The sequence below is a fragment of the Oncorhynchus nerka genome, linkage group LG22 (assembly GCF_034236695.1).
Source record: "Oncorhynchus nerka isolate Pitt River linkage group LG22, Oner_Uvic_2.0, whole genome shotgun sequence".
Lineage (NCBI taxonomy): Eukaryota > Metazoa > Chordata > Actinopteri > Salmoniformes > Salmonidae > Oncorhynchus > Oncorhynchus nerka.
This window is the reverse complement of record NC_088417.1, coordinates 70,081,516-70,102,876: the sequence shown is the minus strand read 5'-3', so window position 1 is coordinate 70,102,876 and position 21,361 is coordinate 70,081,516. Positions and strand designations below refer to the sequence as shown.

General features: G+C 43.7%; 1 long non-coding RNA gene and 1 other non-coding gene across 7 annotated transcripts in view; one reads left to right on the top strand and one right to left on the bottom strand.

Annotated features, from left to right (window-relative positions):
* Positions 1 to 19,318, top strand: part of LOC115105574 (uncharacterized) — an 81,817-nt gene extending 62,499 nt beyond the window's left edge. For 5 of the 6 annotated variants that reach the window (XR_003859884.2, XR_003859886.2, XR_003859887.2 and 2 more), the window contains exons 3-5: positions 14,899 to 14,958; positions 16,531 to 16,583; positions 17,133 to 19,318. This is a non-coding gene — a long non-coding RNA (uncharacterized LOC115105574). The remainder of the gene's footprint in view (positions 1 to 14,898; positions 14,959 to 16,530; positions 16,584 to 17,132) is intronic. The other variant, XR_010460549.1, reaches the window with a different exon arrangement.
* LOC115106052 (U7 small nuclear RNA) lies at positions 766 to 820 on the bottom strand. The gene has a single exon (XR_003859969.1). It is a non-coding gene; the product is annotated as a U7 small nuclear RNA (small nuclear RNA).
* Positions 19,319 to 21,361: the final 2,043 nt, after the last annotated feature.

Here is a 21,361-nt window from a genome sequence, read left to right as displayed (position 1 = left end):
GATCCCCAATCAGAGACAACGATAGACAGCTGCCTCTGATTGGGAACCACACTAGGCAAAAACAACAAAGAAATAGAAAACATAGATTCTCCCACCCGAGTCACACCCTGACCTAACCAAACATAGAGAATAAATAAGGATCTCTAAGGTCAGGGCGTGACAACCGGTTTGTTAGCTAGCTACAGTTCTAACGTTAGTTGGCTACTTGTACATCCAACTTGCCAAAATTAACTATATGCTATCTAACTAACTACCCAATGTTTATTGACTTGATTATTCACGTCATTCTTAGCTTAGCTAAGTGGTATAGTCATTGTGCGTTCTCAATGGACACTGTCAAATAAGTCGTAAGATGTCTGGCTAGTAATTTGTTAGCTATGCTAACAAACTAGCAAGAAGTTGTATAGCAACAGCATCCGGTAGACAGGCAAAGCACTAGTACACTCAACTGAAAGGAGACTGTTCATTTACAGTATAATAAAATTAAATAATAGTACAGTATATAGTATGTAGTATAGTATAGTAAGTATGTTAGTATGGGTATTTGAACGCAGCTGTAGTGTTTTGTGGACTGTAGTATACTGTAGTATTTACTCTAGTGTTTTGCAGATATTATTGTAGCATACAATAATTGTAGTATTACTATAGTAAAAAAACCTGTAGCATATACTATAATAATTACTGTAGTGTTTTTGCAGACTGTAGTATAGGCAACGGTATTATTTACCATAGTGTTTTTGTTTTATTATCTTTGACATATAAGTGGGGGGCTTTCTCCTTGAGGGAACCTACTGGACAAATTCTAAAAGAGCAAATTGTCCATAACCTCTAAGACTGCGGTCGGAATGGATAGTTCAGAGCTTCTGCTCTTTTCTATAACCCGTAGGGAACAAAATATGGTCTATACTTGTAGGTTTTTCACTTATGGGCGGCACAAATTGGGATATGGGGGGTATATGCAAATTAAATACTGTAGTATTACTATAGTAAAACTACTTATTTCAGACATTACTGTAGTGTTCTTTGCAGACTGTAGTATACTGTAGTATTAACTGTAGTATTCTACAGTATACTACAGTGTTCTATAGTAATTACTACACATGATCGAGGGATGCTACAGTGTAGTATAGTATTTTACAGTATACTACAGAATTCTATAGTAAGTATTTGTTCATGTGGGTTGACATTATCACAACCAATCTCCTGTGAGCTGAGTGGCGAATCCCAGCCACACTTTGAGGCCCAGATGGTTGGACATAAACATCAAGTATGAAATGTAATAATCATAATAAATCTGAGATTTTCTGTTTAGCAGATGCTTTTGTTCCAGAAAACAACTGACATCGCCCACAGCTTTTATTACATATCCATTTGCACTGCAGAATATAGTTCCCAGGTTCAACCAGGTTAAGTGCCTTTCTCAAGGGGTTTAGTGGCTTGATTATCCCACCTAACTACCTGCCTGGAACCAAGGCCATTCCCCAAACTGCTTCAGCAGACAGACAGACTGCTGTAATGTTTAAACTATTCAGCATGGGAGGGAACAGTCTGTATGTTTATATGTTTCCATGCACTGAGACTTAGTTATAATCTATGGGCCCTTGTCCTCTACAATGACGATGGGGAGGAGTAGTGATATGTGGTCTGGTCTGTGGTTTAAACCTGCCCCAGCCTTGGAAGGTCTGTCTACTAAGATCAGGGCTCTGATTCTGGCTCTCTCTTTCTTTCTGGCAGTCATTCACAGCTTGTAAAATGAGTCAGATCACCACAAAGGAGAACAAAATGCATATGTGGATCCATTTTCTTTGTCTACAGTACATTTCATACTGAATTAGAAATGTACTGAAAGCGGGACACTAATCCAGACGCTTATAAGAAATCCTGCTACGCCCTCAGACGAACCATCAAACAGGAAAAGCGTCGATACAGGATTAAGATTGAATCCTACTACACCGGCTCTGACGCTCGTCGGATGTGGCAGGACTTGAAAACTATTATGGACTACAAAGGGAAACCCAGTCATGAGCTGCCAATGGTGTGAGCCGACCAGACGAGCTAAATACATTTTATGCTCGCTTCGAGGCAAGCAACACTGAAGCATGCATGAGAGCACCAGCTGTTCTGGACGACTGTGTGATAACGCTCTCGGTAGCCAATGTGAGCAAGACCTTTAAAAGGTCAACATTCACAAAGCTGTGGGGCCAGACGGATTACCAGGATGTGTACTCAAAGCATGCGTGAACCAACTGGTAGGTGTCTTCACTGACATTTTCAACCTCTCCCTGACCGAGTCAGTAATACCTACATGTTTCAAGCAGACCACCAGAGTCCCTGTGCCTAAGAAAGTGAAGGTAACCTGCCTAAATGATTACCGCCCGTAGCACTCACGTTGTTAGCCATGAAGTGCTTTGAAAGGCTGGTCATGACTCACTTCAACAGCATCATCCCGGATACCATAGACCCACTCCAATTCGCATACCGCCCCAACAGATCCACAGATGATGCAATCTCAATCACACTTCACACCGCCCTTTTCCACCTGGACAAAAGGAACACCTATGTGAGAATGCTGTTCATTGACTACTGCTCAGCGTTCAACACCCTAGTGCCCAAAAAGCTCATCACTAAGCTAAGGACCCTGCAGCAGTATCTCAACAGCTAGCCTATAGGGCCTCCGAGAGCCTCTCAGCTGATGGAGCCTCTTATCAACACAGGCTGCCCAGTGAAAGGGACTTAGCAGCTATCAATTAGGGGCCAAACAAATGTAGAGTGATATTAATGGGTGTTCAATGGCAGAGCGTGAGAGGCCTCTCCATGTAGGCTCAACGACCCCCCTCAGCCCCGGACGACTCACAATGCCAACAGGTTGACAGTGTGTTGTTTAGCTTGATCCTGCTAAAACCCTGGAAACCCCAAGAGGAAGGGCCTTTTATCTGCATGGGGCCTCCTAGCTGACTCTCCTGCTGGGGTGGGATCTCTGTGTGGTGACTGCTCTGCTCTGTCCAGTCAACCACTATAGTGTTGCACTTCAGTCAGTCTAGCCCTCTGGGGCTCAGACTGAGTGAAAGGATCTAGGTTCATGTTCTGAATGATGTGGAGAACGTTCAATTAACCATGTCTGAATTTTTGGAAGAGACCTAACGTGAAATACTGTATGTCTTAATTCCAGTCCCAATTTATAGACACATTGTTGATCTCTCTTCTCACTTTTCACTTGAGTTTTTCAGAAACAAATATAATTATGTTGTAGTATGTCCTATACACATATGCCTTCCAAATTACAGCCAGGTACTCAAAAGCCTTGGTTGGCTTCATACCGTTCCTCCTCAACCCTCCACACACAGTTATTAAACAGACTAGAGGAGCCAAGCTGCATTGGGCCGGAGCCCAGAGTTTATTTTAAGAGTTCAGTTTTTCTCCATCTTTCCTCACCTCTGAACTGAATGGGTCGTCCAGATGTATCTAACTAGTGGGGCCGAGGCGAAGAGGACGTGGTCCTGGAGAATTCTGCTGTCTCAGCACTCCCTGGTCCAGCTGGCTCAGCGGCCAGGCCAAGCAGGGTAGGAGTCATTGGTTCCAGCTGCGCCTCCATTTATGGGAGGTTGGACAAATAAATCATGGGATTAGATAGGAGAGGAGAGACTTGGAGAAAGAGAGATTATTCTTTCACTGCACCAACCAAGGCCTCCTTAATAACAGAACAGCACACTGACTGAGAGAGCTCTGTAAACAAGCCTGTTGCTCCAAGATCCTTGGACTGATTTCATTGTATTAAGGATTTATCCTGCATCCTAGGTCATGCTAGCAACATTTATTTACTTAATTTGTGTTATGCCAGGCAAAATTGTAAAGATGAAATGTTTTCCAAGCAAATTATATTAGGGAGGAGGCATGTAATTGTCTTCTAATGAAATGCAACTTACCATCAAAACAAGTTATCTTTATTTCTTGCCACATACTGTATCAATTTAAGGTTGTTGCTGTGCTATCCCGGGATCCTTGGGATGTCCCTACCCTAAGCCCTAACCTTAACCCTAACCTTAGCTCTAATCCTTACCTTAATGATTTTAAATGTAAACTTCAATGTGGTAGGGACATCCCAAGGAACTGAGATAGCGAGGAATCTCAATTTTATGTCATCTGTACACAGGAATTAAATGTGTGGATATCAAATCTCTCTTAGCTTAAGCCAGGTCCAGCTGCATTAGCAAAAGTAATGTTAGGCTCTTGATGTCATCGTTGTGGAATATTTTTTAGCCACTACGCATGTGTAAAAAAATCAACCCTATTAAGAGAAGTGTATCTTGAGCATTTTCAGTAAGTCTATTGTTGGACATAATACATAAGCAAATTAAATTAATTCATGCTTTTGTCTGAGTGAGGGTCCTTTCAACAAGGCCATTGGTCTGCTGGTTCTGCCCTCAGTAAACACCAGAGACGTTGATAGAAAATAAAAACATGAGGGACTAGATACTGCCACTGGTGTCACTGGCCAGACAGGTAGCTACTAATTCTCTACAAATTCCCCACTTCATATGGCTGTAGCAGACTGTGATTTGGTGAGGTCTCTGCATGGCTGCTAGTATTTTTCCTTAAGACGAGATATCCCCTTAATGTGGTTAGTTTAATGGCAAATGAATAACCATAACACATCCATGGCAGACGGGTGTGTCATTGATCTGTCTGGATTCATTCAGCCCCCCCCCTCCTATCCTCTCATCCTCCTCTTCTCTCCTCGGCCTGCTGCTGCGTCAGCCCCCCCCTCCTATCCTCTCTTCCTCCTCTTCTCTCCTCGGCCTGCTGCTGCGTCAGCCACTCTCCCCTATCGATATGCTCTTGCCCCTTGACCCCTGGGACAGATCAATGGTATTGATCGAGAAGAGCAGGGGCAAGGGCAGGGTCCTCTGACGGGTCCCACCAGCCCGCCCGCCTCGACTGCCAGTCAGCTAGTGTGACAAGACATGATCGTCATTAATGTCCCGCTGGCTGATGATATGAGGGAAAGGCTAGGGAGGCGCTGTGCATCTCAATCTCTGGCCTCTCCTGCCCCCCACTGTGCTACTCACATTCCCTGTTCGCCACCACTGGTGCCGCCTGCCTGCCTGCCTGCCTGCCTGGAAACCTTTGTGATTGACGCGTGTCTTAAGACACTGCCATCTGATTTCAGACTTATTGTAAAATGGGTGGTGTCATAGCGTTTTGATAGTGCATAATGGTTCTCAAAGTCATTGTCTGCACTGCCTTCCACTGCAAGTTCTTTTTGGGTTTCTTTGAGACATAGAACAGTCTGGTTATTTCTGTGGTGTAAATAATTGTACTCCTGTCATGACAACATTCTCTTTTATATCAGTGCTGCATCATAGAGGAATGAGGAGATGTATTTATTGTACCAGCCTGCTACTCTCATTCCTTCATCTTTTAGATTTTTACTTTAACTTATTAAAGACAACCCAGGGTCATTCATGTTTATGACATTGTACACGTTTCCTCAGCCAGTTAAAAAATGACCAACCGTGGTATTCCAAGATTCGCTATACAGTCTAGACTAGAAAAATGGAGAGGATATGGGGAAACGGGAGGAGAGGGAATAGGAGGAGGGGGAAGGAGAGGAGGGTCAAAGCGTGATGTCTAGCCGTGTGTGTGTTGGAGGGGGGTTAGCTCTTCGCTGATTGGAGCGTCTAAGGAAGCACGGTGGTGTGTGTATGTGTGTGTGTGTGTGTTGCGAGGCGGGGCAGCAGTAGTTCCAGACTTTACAGTGACACGGCTATAATGAAGCTGATTGATCACCAATCCTCTCTCCCCTCTCCCTTCCTCCCCTCATTCTCTCTCCCCTTCTTCCTCCCACCCGTTGTTCTCTCTCCCCTCTCTCATACACCCCTACCCCCAGCATCACCATTGCCATCACCAGGCCTGCTAACCCTTACCCACTCGCATATAGACTTCAACCTTGCCATGGTAGTGACGTTGGCTACAGAAGGAAGATAATGTAACATACCATAGTTTTTTAAACTGTTGACGTTCTTAGTCTTGACCTTGTTCTGGGCTCAAATACAGATGCCTGTGTGTGAGGCAACAGAGTGATTTTTCTGAAGGATCTCTGCATTGCAGCAAAGCCATGACGTGGGGGTTTCGCAGTTTTGAATAAAAGCAAATAGCCAATCAATGATGATATTTGCAGGCCCCCTTTACCTTTCCCCTCTTTGTCGTACGGAGTCACAACCCTAATCCATCCAGGGTGTTGAGGTTGATAGATCGGGGGCTCTGAGTTTAGGATGAGCCGCCAAGGGCAGATCTCATTCAGATAGAGAAAAAAACAAACACTTGTTGTCTGTTCCTTTGTTTTGCTCTGTCTTATGACTTCGTTCCATTTGCTGTCTCATCATTTTAGTGTTTGGGATGGGGAGGACAGTGAAGCTTGAACGCTGTTGGAGTGTGCAGGACAAAGACGTACAGATAGCCTACGTGAGACTATATGTCTCTAACTAATCAGTATTCAGCAGGGCGTCTACAGTATGACGGAATGGTTTTGCTAAAGGTCCTCCTTTATTAACTGCAGCACTGTAGTGTGGATGTGGTGTGGAGTCTTAAGGGCATAGATAGACGAGCTTCTAGAAAGAGAGAAACAGATAGCCACTTCTGTCCAAAACCTATCCAAGCAGAGAATTTCACAAACAATCATGTCCTGTGATTTCTGTGATTTTTCTCTGCTTGTGTGTCATTCAGCATCTCTATAGGTGTATGCTGTTAATTGAGTATCTATTGAATATTTTTATAAAGCTATTATGGTATACTTTGTATGGTCTGACTGATGAAATACAGTCCTGTCAGACTGTCATCTGACGGTGTGCACGCTTCAGCGCTTAGGTCATAATATTATGGCAGTGTCAGTTTTCAGTGTTAGGTGACCCTGTCATTGTGTGTCGGTGTCTGTATCTTGTGTAATGGGGGACTGTGACAGTATCTCTTGGAGTTTTTGGTCTGTTGTCCTTGTCAATTTGTCTGTGTACTACTGTTTTGTCGACGACTGTGTCTGAGTTTTGTGTTTACATGTCTGTGATGGCGTCCGTACTCTGTGTTATATGTCAGTGCCTTGTGTTGTGTGTCTGTTGTGTGACAGCATGAGCCACCTTAGAGCATCCTGCTCCTTGGCCAACCAGCCAGGCGTTGGAATTGATCATCAGCACAGGTGGAATGTGTGCGCCAGCCGAGGTTGTATGGGAGTGAGAGAGAGAGAAAGAGAGAGAGAGAGGGAGGGCTATAGCTGCAGACTCCCGCTGCCGTAGCGTAGTACCACTCTGGGCGAGTGAGCAGCCACAGACGGGAGTCACAGAGACGAGCAGACAGGTAGAGACCTGGGGATGGGGAGGAGGGGGTGATGGGAATAGCATGTGGGCAGTGTTTTGGGAGACAAAATGTTTTGGCATCACCATTTTCTTTTGATGGCCTTGTTGTCACTGTGGTGTTGGTGTTGGACCTACGTGGGAAAAACAGGGTAGATCACTGTCGTGACACGACTGGTGGTCCTGGAGCCTAAGGGGGAGGTGAGATGGAGCTGATGATGCAAGTGGTGAGGGGAGGGGGAGAAGGGGGGAGGGGGGTGGAGGAGGGGGAGGAGAGGTGTCCCACCTCACTGACCTGCGTCTGGCTCAGCCCCGGACTCCTCAGCATCTCCCTTTCTGTTTTTATTTTTTCCCTGCTACTTTTTCTGTCCTTTCCCCCCTCATCCCTCGCTTAAAGATAGATGACAGAGGCGTAGTCGGCAGAGACACGGAGGAGTGTGTGAGGCGAGGCGCAAGAAAGAACACTTGCGTTTCCGGAAACGTCCGCTTTGCTCCGCGTTCCCCTGAGAAAGGCATCTATCTAACTATTAGTGGGAGGAGTTGGGAGGGGAGGGGTGAGGAGGGTTTGTATAGGGTGAACAAGGGGTGAAAATGACATGTAAATGTTTTGGTTGCGGTGCTTTGTTAAGATTCATGACAGGGCAGTTTGGTTTCTTTCATGGCAATATGATTGTGTGGCTCTGGTTACCACCGCCTGTGTCTGTACTCTGTGTGTGTCTGAACTCTGTATTTGTGATGAGAGGAAAGCTCTGTGACTGAATGTGGCTTCTTGTTCGGCTCTGTGGTGGTGACAACTTATTTCTGTACCGTGCAGAGCTCGCCACCATGGCAGTGGGGCGAGGGGGATTGGGTGAAAGCAGGGGGAGACTGTTAGCAGTAGAGACAGCAGTGTGTGTGAAGGGGGGAGGGGGGTGCAGTTAGAGGCGTGGAGTGGGGGAGCACGAGTTCTGGAAGATGCGCTGCTCTGTGTTTCTTTTGTTATTATCTTACTCTGGTTAGTATAGTTTTTTACCTGCCACTTCCGCAAAAGCTGGTCAGCCAAGAGAGTGGCGGCATCACGTAATGATACATTTTCTCATTATTTCATTTATGACTGAGGCTATCCATGGAGGGGGGGGTTAGAGTCTCCGGGTCACCCCCTTAATGGAAGCCCTCAGACTGGGGCCGTCAGGTGGTCAGCTCTCCTCCCTGGCGGTGGCTGTGGTGATCAGCAGTGGTCAGTGCAGGCGACGGGTTGGAGGGTCCGGTGCAGGGGTCACTGTAGGCGACGGGTTGGAGGGTCCGGTGCAGTGGTCAGCACTGGGGCCATCCATCCCTAGGTGGAGAGGGAGATGTAGACTGATGATCCGCGTGCATGTCGACGCTCTGAGGACAAAGAGGCGAGACTGTCTGCCTGGCTGGGGGGCTTTCCTCTGCCAGCACAAAGGCTAGTTAGCGCAGAGCAGAGAGTGCTTGCTCGCCTGTCTGAGGCTGGCTCTGCCCTGCGACTTGGAAAATGTAACTCTGATCGTCTCCAGCGAACCTTATTCCTCTCTTTTCCTCTCTTTGACCTCTCTCATATCTCCTTCTTCATCTTTGTCTCTGCTATTATTATCGTGTTTCTGTGGTGTTACAATTTATTGTGTTTGTGGCGTCTGTGTGTTCTGATACATCTGTCTATGCCTTTCTTTGTGTGCGGAGCATTCAGCTTATCTTTTACTCGAGCTCTCTGAAATGAAGGAATAAGTTATCTGCAGTGAAGGAGGGGAAAAATGGGGACTTTTTTTCTTCCACAGCAGGCGACTGTTGTTTGACGAAGCCTTTCAGCACATTACCCAAGTGGTCAGACCGGACAGGACACTGGCCAGACATACACGTGGAGGTGGTTTTGGGGCAGGAGGGAGGCACCAAGGGGTGGTGGTAGTGAGAGAAGGGTGCCATGCTGCTCACACCCCTGTCCGACTGACTGACTGTGTGCGGCTCCTCAGTGCCAGGACCCTGTTGTACTTCTCCTGCTCCCTGAGACCCTAACTTGTGAGCTCTCTTCATGAAAAATCACGGGTTAGGCTCTTGGGACGCTGGCGGAGGGCACGAGCGACTACAGTAGCAACCCAATGTGCCTGCCAAGGGTGGAGTCGGGACGGAACAGCTGCTGACATCAATGTTACACACATCAGGATGTATGGGGAAAGGGGGGAAGGGGAAGACAGAGAGCGAAAAGGGGGATGAGGAAGGGGGACCGAAAGAGATCATTGTTGGTAGTGAAATTAAAACATAGGTTTCTTTCTTGATGAGCATTACTAACGATTTAGCCCTCGCTTACATCCCTATGTGTACAATGTATGATCGCCCTTACAGTGGGTCCTCACTTAGTAGTTGCGTCATATGGCGATACACTGCGGTATGCCACGGTACGGTACTGCACGTTACAGTGTGTGACGTCATAGTATTTTGTTGTCAGCCACTGTTGCCGTTAATGCTTGTGCGAACCATCAGAGGGCATCTTTGAGCACATCTACTCCAGCCTGGCGGGCCTACAGTAAGACTACAAAATAAAACCATGTTGATGACAGTTTTCTGAGTTTAACCTTCTGAATTATTATATTGAAGAAAGATTTTTGTCTTTGTTTTCCGTTTGTCTACTGTAATGTAGCCTATATTTTATTATCTTAAATGATTGTCAGGGGCTGCCCTTTCATCGAACATAATGTGTCAAAATAAATTATAATTTTGTGACAAAACTGCATAATGGTATTCGCTTTATGAAAACTAGCCACTGCAAATGACGCAGAGTAAAATAGGCTACTTGTTACGGGAGAGGAGGATGCTGCAGTGGGAAAGAGTGATAGCCCCTAATCTATATAAAGTGAGTTTCTGAAACACTGTCATTCTTTGCTGATGCGAAGAAGAAACTGAATGAAAGAGAGTACAGGGAGGAAAAAACTACAGGCAAGTCATCTGTATGGGCCTCATTTACGCACATTGTGGATACGGAGGGGAAAAAGGTTGCCCATATTTTCAAGAGCTATTCAATATATTTGTTTTATTTATGAAATTACTAGTTTATTTAGGCAATAAATGTCTTGGTACTTTGTAAAGTTCATGGCGTCATTAACCTTAACTAGGGCCCCAGGACCAGTGGAAGCAAAATAGTCCTATAACATCAAAGATCCACCACCATATTTGACCGTAGGTGCATGAAGAACTTTTCTGCATATGCTTCGTTTTTCGATGCCAAAGATCTTGACCATGTCAGATGACATGAAAATAGAACCCTTGGCCACGCACACCAGTGGTGGGTTTGGTGTCGAAAATCAGAAGATTATGCAGAAAAGTACCTCATACATACAGTAAAATATGGTGGTGCATCTTTGTTATGGGGCTATTTTGCTTCCACTGGTCCTGTTGGCCCTTGTTAAGGTCAATGGCATCATGAACTTTACCAAGTACCAGGACATTTCAGCCAAAAACCTGGTTGCCTCCGACAGATATTCCAGCAAGACAAAAACCCCAAGCACACATCAAAATTCACAAAGAAATGGTTAATTGACCACAAAATCCAAATGTTAAGTCTCTGGACTTGAACCCCATTGAAAACCTGTGGTGTGAAATGAGGGCAGTCCATAAGGGTAGATGAAGGATATCAAGGATCTGGAAAGATGATGATCTAAGATCCCTCCAAATGTGTTCAAAAAAACTCATTTTTTGAAAAAGTTTGTGTCGTTATCTTTTTGAGATGTATTTTATTATTTGTTGTATTAGTATAAAAATGATATAATTTCCCTTTTTTTGCATGCATTATAGCTCAGTATTTGTATTATTTATTTCATACAGTCTTTTTTGCTCATCTTTATCTCTTGTGCCAATAATTATGGACCTGACTATATAGCAGACAGATATTTCTTCAACTTCATCTTTCAATGCTCTATGAAGTCATCTGAAAGCATGCTTTAATTTGACCATCCCTGTAACTGCTTTATGATTTGAAACTACATTGATAGAAATAAGTTCCCCTGAAGACTCAATTACATGTTAAGAACCACAACCCAGCCAACCTGAAGTTAGGAATAACAATACTCTTCAATTACTCTTCTAATGGAAACATTTGCTATCATCAATGTTAACTGTATGAGACAAAGCATTTGTTTTTTAAATAAACAGTTTTTATGAATGACTGTGTTTGCACTATAAATTATACACTATATGGAATTATAATACATGTTTGTTCAGCACATAACATTGTTTATCCATGTAAACAGTTTACCATATTGTTTTCTAAATTGGTTTTATTTATTTACCAACATTATATATAAAGATCTACAAGATTATTATGGAAACTAGGTGATGTTCAAGCAGTTTACCTATATATTATAATAAAAAATACAAAAAGAAGTATTTTGCATTGCATAGTTGATGAATTCCGAGCCCTCACTTATTTCAGTCATGTTTCATTCATGTGTAAAGGATTTTTTTTAAACTTATTCCATGTCAAATTACCGACTTCCTTGAAATAAAGGAAAGGCCCTCAGGAATTCATCTTAATTCAGGGAGATGGAAAAGATTTCAGTTAGGATGTCAAACACATTGTTTGTCGTTATACAAAATCAAATAACTTTTGGCCAAGACAATCCAATTACAAACTCATACAAATTCCCCCTGTCCTTAACACTGATCTCACTGTTAAAGAGGTGTAAATTAATTCACCCTAACAGCTGACCTCATTTTTTAACTTTCTGCTTTTCCCGAGGCAGCTTGCTTTTATAAAAAACAAATTTCTGCTAAATTACCCACATTAGAAATGCAGTTTAAAAACAATTGATTTTCTCTCTATGCCCCCTCTCTCTCTCTCTCTCTCTTCTCTCTCTTCCTCACACACACACTCACTAATTATGTTTTTTCCCTATCTACTCCCTGTTTGGTGTTCATAGTGAACAGTGCTGATGCCAACTAATCAGTCTGTGTCTGTGCCACAGAGCCCCCAGCAACAGCTAAAGGAGTGAGTGCCATGCCCCCATGAATACCAAGCAGTCAGACACGACGCAGCGGGTGCAGAGCTGGTGCCCACAAAACAGTTAGACAGTTTTATTAGGATGTGTCTGACACGTGGCAAAGCCTGGCAGGCACGGAGGCAGCTAGCACTCATCGGAAACCCACTGATGAAATCTTCAACTCAGCGCTAGGCTGCTAGCTCCCACAACACTAACAAAGCAGGCTGGCTGCCCTGCTCTTCTCAACCCATATTCTCATCTGAAGGAGTCAATACATAAATATATTACACAGTGAAATCATCTCAGCAACCCTCAGGACTTTAGCATTTAACACTGTTCAATAGGGAACAGCCTAGCCCTAGAAAACTTTTGTGAAATTTCAAGTTATTTTACAATTAGAAACTGGTGCAAATTAGATGGATTTATTTGGCATTGAAATGCAGTACAGTAGCCTCAAAGGCTAAAATACTGTACTACAGCATGAAGAGAATCCAAAAATAGAGTAAAATAAAATTCTGGATATGACTTTTGGTCATCTCCAGGCTACAAGTTGCAAATTATATCTTTGGTCTTCCTTTATTGTCTTCCTCTGTTTAGTGGATTCTACAACATCAAATAAGAACGAGGGATAAAGATAGAATTTTAAGACAGACACATTGAAATAAATGAATAGCTCAAACATTGCAGGTTTCTGAGATGTAGTGTAAAATCCCTGTAAATTTAGACAATTCACAATTCAAACAATGAACTCTCCCTCCCTCGTCTCGTTTTGATATGTTGAAGGTTGATGACCTCTGATGGAGAAGTGTTTGTTTACTCTGCAAAAAGAAAATGAACAAAGAAAACATTGAAAATGAGCAGGGGAAAACTATCAGTGCTGACAAATAAGAAACCACCTCATACCTTATGGCATTTTATGTGTATCATTAGACATCAGCAATTTTCTCAATTGTTTATATTATTTATGTAAAAAAAAAAAGAGGTATGCTAATTCATTCCTTTGAAGCAAATATAGACAGAAGGTACAGTAGGACAGAACTCTTGTCTGAAGCTGGTTTTGACTTTATGTAATGAGATATCGTGAACCACTGTGGAGGTGGGTCCTCAAGTTAAAGAGGTAAACATACTGTCTTGTAATTTCTCCCATTGATCATCAGCAACAGCAGTTCTACATTATGTTATGTCATGTATCAAAATCCCCTCTTACCATTTAGCCATATAGAGCAATGGTTTCCAACCAGGGGTACTAAGACTTAGTATCAGGTTTCAGGTAAGACCCAAGTGCAGACTGTGTTGAAGTAACAATGTTTATTGCAACAGGGGCAGGCAAACGACAGGTCAAGGCAGGCAGTGGTCGATAATCCAGAGTAGTGGGGCCAAGGTACAGGACGGCAGGCAGGCTCAGGGTCAGGTAAGGCAGAGGTCAGTAATCCAGAGTAAGGGCAAAGGCACAGGGCAGCCTCAGGGTCAGGCCAGGCCAGGCAAGGGTCAAAACCAGGATGCAAAAAAGAGCAACTGGAGAAAAGCAGGTGCTGAAACAAACTACTGGTTGACTTGAACAAACAAGACAAACTGGCCCAGACAGACAGAAAACACAGTTATAAATACCCAGGGGATAATTGGGGAAGATGGACGACACCTGGAGGAGGGTAGAGACAAGCACAAGGACAGGTGAAACAGATCAGGGCGTGACAGTTAGGTAATCACTAGTTACCACAATCACAGACACAGTCATACATAGGGCTAAATCCTGCCTATTTCTACAATTTATCTTCTTAAAATCTGATGTTAAATCTAACCCTAACCACACCTTATGCCTAACATTAACCTTAAATTAAGAAATCATGCATTTCTTTTGTAGATATTGCCAATTTTGACTATGTGGCTGTGGTAACTAGTGACAACCGAAGACTCATGACGCCATAGGCTTACTGGTAAAATGCACATGAGGGGGTACTTCAGGGGTACTCCGGGCAGAGCAAAATTCAGTTGGTGTTACAGTAACCGAAAAAGGTTGGGAACCACTGATTTAGAGTAATTAAAACCATATAAATCTCTAGTAATATGGATTGGAATTGGACATATAGGATACATATTAGTGCATTCAGACATTTCGGAAGAGGCCTGGATAGTGTAGTTTAACAAAAAGGAGATCAAATATGCCTCTGACACAATAAATGTATTCAGTGAAACTCCAACCATCTATCCATTTCTATTTCCATTTAACAACCAGTGTGACATTTTGTACAGCATTCAGATTCTCTGGCTCAGCAAAAATGTGTGATATACTGCGAACCACATTCATCAAGGCATTTGTTACATAAATATCTTTCAATATGTAGTTCCATGGTCTCTGTTAGTCATCAGTTTCTTGCAGCAGAAAATATTGATTCCATCCCTGACCAGCCGTGGATAAACCCTGGTTCCAGATTATTCTAAATTAAAGAGTGTTCGCCGACAGACCAAGGGTGTGTTGAAGAAAAAGATTGCATTCTATTCTAAAGAGGGCACATTTTGATTGGACAGAGTTGACACAGAAATCAGATGGATTAAAAGGAATTATCGTCTTGTTTTCTACCCTTGATTGTCAGGCATTGTGGAGCTGGAGCCCAGCGGATCTCTTATCTCAGGTAGATGGGGGGGAACAGCAGGTGTGTATGATTGCATGGTGAGTAGGGGGGGTGGAGGGGACGGACCACTGAGGCACGGGGTGTGGGGGGGGCACTATGTCTGAGTTTCCAGACACTGCGGCAGGAAGCCAGCCAGTCACCTGAACACACAAATGACACTTCCCCGCACACACCCCGGTGTTCGTCCCCATGAAAGCAAATGTCATTTTCTGTTATAATCCATTTGGGGGAATGTAGTGCTAAAGACAATATACCATTTAGCACTTTAGACAATATAACCATAATCAACGGCACAAAAACACAAAGGGACAAGTTTTCCATTTTATGCTCAGGCCAGCGGTGGCCAGGAATAAAGTTCATTACAGTAAGTTGAACATTGGTGTGTGAACACACTATCGAATGGACAGTATCTACCTCTGGCTGCACTGAGACATCGTTTTAACCAAAGGCATAGGGATGGAGTATAGAGACACTGATGTCTAGACAGTGGTATTGAATATATGGTTATTGTTCACTAACAACTAATGTTGTTCACTAACATGTCCAATGGCACTTTACGTTTGCCTGAGTGTGTGTCTGTGTGTGCATGTTTGAGTGCATGTCTATGTGCATGTGTTATGTGTGCATTCTATCTATGTAAGTGCGGCCCATGATGGTGTTCTAGCTGGGTACCCCCCCATTCCCTCCCTCCTCCCCACATCCACGGTTGCCTCCCTGCCTCTCACTTCGTCAGAGGTGTTGCCACGGAAACGCGGTATCTTGCTGCAGGCTTGCTGGAGTTATTGAACCGCAACTGGCTGGGATAATTAGACTCTGGGACTTGAATGTGACCTACAGCTGGCTTGGCTGTGTCGCCACAGAGAAATGCTTTTAACCCGTTGGTTAGTTGGCCACCAGACACTTGGGCCAATGAATGTACCTTTTACCCGGCAAGGACGTGGTCAATAAAGAGACTGTAGACTTAGTCCCAGAGATACTGCACACAGACCTGCACAAACACACATTCATACACACACACACACTCAAATCCTGCATTCTGGCTTCCTTTGTGTCACTACAAAGAAATGATGACAGAGGAAGTTCCTTGTGTTTTCTCGAGTGCACTGCACTGCCCAACCCATGCATAGTTGGTCACATGGACACACAATCTGTTTACTCATATTTCACGGCATGGGCGGCAGGTAGTCTAGTGGTTAGTGGTTAGAGTGTTTGACTAGTAACCAAAATGTTGCAAGATAGAATCCCTTAGCTGACAATGTAAAAATCTGTCATTCTGCCTCTGAACAAGGCAGTTAACTCACTGTTCCTAGGCCGTCATTGAAAATAAGAATTTGTTTTTAACTGACTTTCCTAGTTAAATAAATAAAGGTAAAATATACATATATATATTTAAAATAAACTCATATTTCACACACTGAATGGTTATGATGTGAATTACTCTTCCTGAATGTTTGTGTGACTCAGATATATGAATCCAAATGACTGTTTTCCCCGGAATGGTCCTGAAATGTTCGTCCTCCAGTCATTGTTAACATCCTTTTTTCCTGGTTTTCCTTCTCCCACTAATTGCTGTCATTATCCTTTCGTGTTTAGGTACTGTGGAGCCCCCCCCCTCTCTTTCTCTCTCAGTGTATGCTCACTCACAGGTAAGAGACCAAATCACAGTCACTGTAAAACAGTGACTGGTCTGCCAAGAATAAGGACACTATTTACTTCATTAACATCTCGAACCTTACCCTCAGTTCAGCCATATTATTATTTTACATTTGGAGACATTAGTCTCTGTGTTTTAATTATATTAGTCTCTGTGTTTTAATGATACTTTCCTCCATTTTGGTCCACATTGCGCATTGTCTCGCCATGAGTCAGTAGAAATGTCAGGCGTGTTGGCTGCTGCTCTGCCAGACAGACAGCCTGGAGCTGGGTAATTAGCCAGAGTCGTTTGGGGCATGTGGCTCTGCAGATCTAGATGCCCACTGTGCACAGGGAGACACCAGACAACCTTTTAGTCTGCCCCGTCCCACTGCAGTCACTTAAAACACTGATGTATGTCCCCCCTCTCTGCCTCTATCACCCTCTCTCTCTTTTTTCTTTTTTCTTTTTTCTTGTTTCTATTTTTTTTTCATTTACCTCTCTTTCCCTCTCACTCTTTATTTCACTCTCTCTTGTGTTCTCTGTCTCCCTCTGTTTCCCAGGACGAAGAGAAGTAGGTAGCCAAGGTGTAAGGGACGGACGGGGTGGCTGAAGGGCGGCATTCTCAGACGGAGCAGAGCAGAACGCTCTCTCCTCCTCTCCCCTTGTCATTGGTATGCAGTGGCTGTTCCCCAGGCGACAGGGCCACTGGGTTCGGGCTGAACTTACTGCAAGAGAAAAGTCAGCGACACAGAGGAGAGGAGGACAGCAGGTAAGGGTAATGAGAACAGGCAGAGAAAGGAAAGGGGGAAAGAGAGAAGGAGGGAAGAAGAGGACAAGCGAAAGGAGGGCAAGATGTCCCAAGGGGCTTTGGGGGTGAGGCACCCCCTGACCCTTCGCACTCCGTACACTGTCCAGACACTAACACACACACACACACACACACACACACACACACACACACACACACACACACACACACACACACACACACACACACACACACACACACACACACACACACCTAAACTCTTTTAAAGGGTTCTACATGAAACCCAAACGGGTTCTACCTGGAACCAAAAATAGTTTATCAAGGCTGTAACATAACAAAATGTGGAAAAAGTGAAGAGGTCTGAATACTTTCCGAATGCACTGTATACTTAGAAACAAAAAGGTGGGTTAAATGGGTTCATTGGCTTTTTGTTTCTAAGTATACAGTGCATTCGGAAAGTATTCAGACCTCTTCACTTTTTCCACATTTTGTTATGTTACAGCCTTATTCTATAATGGATTACATTTTTTTTAAATTCCCCTTATCAATCTATACACAATACCCCATAATGACAAAGCAAAAACAGGGTTTTAGACATTTTTGCAGACAATGAGTAAAAAATATCTCTTTTACAGAAATATTCAGACCCTTTATTCAGTACTTTGTTGAAGCACCTTTGGCAGCAATTACAGCATTGAGTCTTCCTGGGTATGACGCTACAAGCTTGGCACACATGTATTTGGGGTGTTTCTCCCATTCTTCTCTGCAGATCCTCTCAAGCTCTGTCAGGTTGGATGGGGAGCATCGCTGCACAGCTATTATCAGGTCTCTCCAGAAATGTTTGATCACTTTCAAGTCTGGACTCTTGTTGGGCCACTCAAGGACATTCAGAAACTTGTTCCGAAGCCACTCCTGCATTGTCTTGGCTGTGTGATTAGGGTCTTTGTCCTGTTGGAAGGTGAACCTTCACCCCAGTCTGAGGTCCTGAGAGCTCTGAAGCAGGTTTTCATCAAGGATCTCTCTGTACTTTGCTCTGTTCATCTTTCCCCCGATCCTGATTAGTCTCCCAGTCCCTGCCACTGAAAAAACATTTCCACAGAATGATGCTGCCACCACCATGCTTCACCGTAGGATTGGTGCCAGGTTTCCTCCAGAAGTGACTCTTTGCATTCAGGCCAAAGAGTTCAATCTTGGTTTCATCAGACCAAAGAATGTTGTTTCTCATGGTCTGATAGTCTTTAGGTGCCTTTTGGCAAACTCCAAGTGGACTGTTATGTTGCTTTTACTGAGAAGTGGCACCCATCTAGCTACTCTAACGGCCTGATTGGTGGAGTGCTGCAGAGATGGTTTTCCTTCTGGAAGGTTCTCCCATCTCCACAGAGGAACTCTCACAGAGGAACTCTCACAGAGGAACTCTAACGGAAATACTTTCCGAATGCGCTGTATATGTATTAAAGGTCCAATGCAGTTGTTTTATTCTCAATATCAAATATAATTTGTAGGTAACAGTTAAGTACCTTACTGTGATTATTTTTTAAGTATAATGGTCAATAAGAAAAAAATTGCTTCTTCGCAAAGAGCACTGGGCCTTTAATGCCAAAACACCCGACTAGACACTTTATGTCAAGCGCACATCATGTATCCAAAAAGCAAGAACAAATGTATTCTCTCTCACAAACACACAAGGGGAGTTTGGGTAATGTTTGGTACTTTTGGCTTTTTTCTTTGTAAGAGTCTTTATGACTAAATAGTGATAATGTAATGCTTCTTGAGATACATATATTATATCTTGAGCTTTACAGCATATGATTTTGTCCAATATATTGTATTGTATTATGTTGTTACGTAAACATGTTTTTTTTCTTCAAATAACTGTTTTACATTTTTGAGAATAGTGTTATAAAGAAAGCAAATGATTGAATGCAAACAGTGTAAAATGTCATTACAAATTGTGTGAAAATAAACAGATTAATATTACACATTTGTCTGTGTCTTTTGGTATTTCTAGGGATCTCTATAGCCTACTGTATATTTTCAACCCTGGTCATATATACTGAACAAAAATATCAAAGTAACATGCAACGATTTCAAAGATTTTGCTGAATTACAGTTTATATACGGAAAACAAATCAAATATTATTTGTCACTTGCGCCAAATACAACCTTACCATGAACTTGCTAACTTACAAGCTCTTAACAAGCAATGCAGTTCAAGAAAAAGAGTTAACTAAATATTAACTAAATAAACTAAGAAATAACACAATAAAATAACAATAATGAGGCTATATACAGGGGGTACCGGTACTGAGTCAATGTGTGGGGGTACAGGTTAGTCGAGGTAATTTGTACATGTAGGTGGGGGTAAAGTGACTATGCATAGACAATAAACAGTGAGTAGCAGCAGTGTAAAAACAGGGGGGGGGGGTCAATGTAAATAATCCGGGTGGCCATTTGATTAATTGTTCAGCAGTCTTATAGCTTGGAGTAGAAGCTGTTAAGGAGCCTGTTGGACCTATACTTGGCACCCCAGTACCACTTGCTGAGAGGAAGCAGAGAGAACTGTCTATAACTTGGGTGACTGGAGTCTTCGACAATTTTTGGTCTTTCCTCTGACACCGCCTAGTATATTGGTCCTGGATGGCAGGACGCTTGGCCTCCTCTGTTGTGCCTTACGGTCGGATACCAAGCAGTTGACATAACAAGCAGTGATGCAACCGGTCAGGATGCTCTCGATAGTGCAGCTGTAAATCTTTTTGAGGATCTGGTGACCCATGCCAAATCTTTTCAGTCTCCATAAAGGGAAAAGGTGTTGTCATGCCCTCTTCACGACTGTCTTGGTGTGTTTGGACCATGATAGTTGGTTGGTGATGTGGACACCAAGGACCTTGAAACTCTCGACCCGCTCCACTACAGCTCCATCAATGTGAATGGGGGCGTGTTCGTCCCTCCTTTTCCTGTAGTCCATGATCAGCTCCTTTGTCTTGCTCATGTTGAGGGAGAGGTTGTTGTCCTGGCACCACACTGCCAGGTCTTTGCCAGGGTAGTGTGGAGTGCAGTTGAGATTGCATCCTCTTTGGATCTGTTTGGGCGGTGTGTGAATTTGAGTGGGTAAAGGGTTTCCGGGATGATGGTGTTGATGTGAGTCATGACCAGCCTTTCAAAGCACTTCATGGCTACCGTCGTGAGTGCTCCGGGGAGGTAGTCATTTAGGCAGATTACCTTCGCTTTCTTGGGCACAGGGACTATGGTGGTCTGCTTGAAACATCTAGGTATTACAGACTCGGTCAGGGAGAGGTAAAAAAAATGTCAGTGAAGACACGAGCCAGTTGGTCCAAGCATGCTCTGAGTACACATCCTGTCAATCCGTCTTGCCCCGCGGCCTTGTGAATGTTGACCTGTTTAATGGTCTTGCTTACATCGGCTACGGAGATTGTGATCACACAGTCGTCCGGAACAGCTGGCGCTCTCATGCATGCTTCAGTGTTGCTTGTCTCAAAGCGAATATTAAAGTAATTTAGCTTGTCTGGTAGGCTCGCATCACTGGGCAGTTCATGACTGGGTTTCCCTTTGTAGTCCGTAATAGTTTGCAAGCCTTGTCACATCCGACGAGCGTCAGAGCCGGTGTAGTAGGATTCAATCTTAGTCCTGTATTGACGCCTTGCTTGTTCGATGGTTCTTCTGAGGGCATATGGGGATTTCCTATAAGTATGCGGATTTAGTGTCCCCCTCCTTGAAATCGGCAGCTCCAGCCTTTAGCTCGGTGCGGATATTGCCTGTAATCCATGGCTTCTGGTTGGCATATGTACGTATGGTTACTGTGGGGAATATGTAGTCGATGTGATTAATGATCGGTGACTGAGGTGGTATACTTGTCAATGCCATTGGATGAATCCCAGAACATATTCCAGTCTGTGCTGGTCAAACAGTCCTGTAGCATAGTATCCCTGTCATCTGACCACTTCTGCATTGTGCGAGTCAGTGGTACCTCCTGCTTTAGTTTTTGGTTGTAAGCAGGAATCA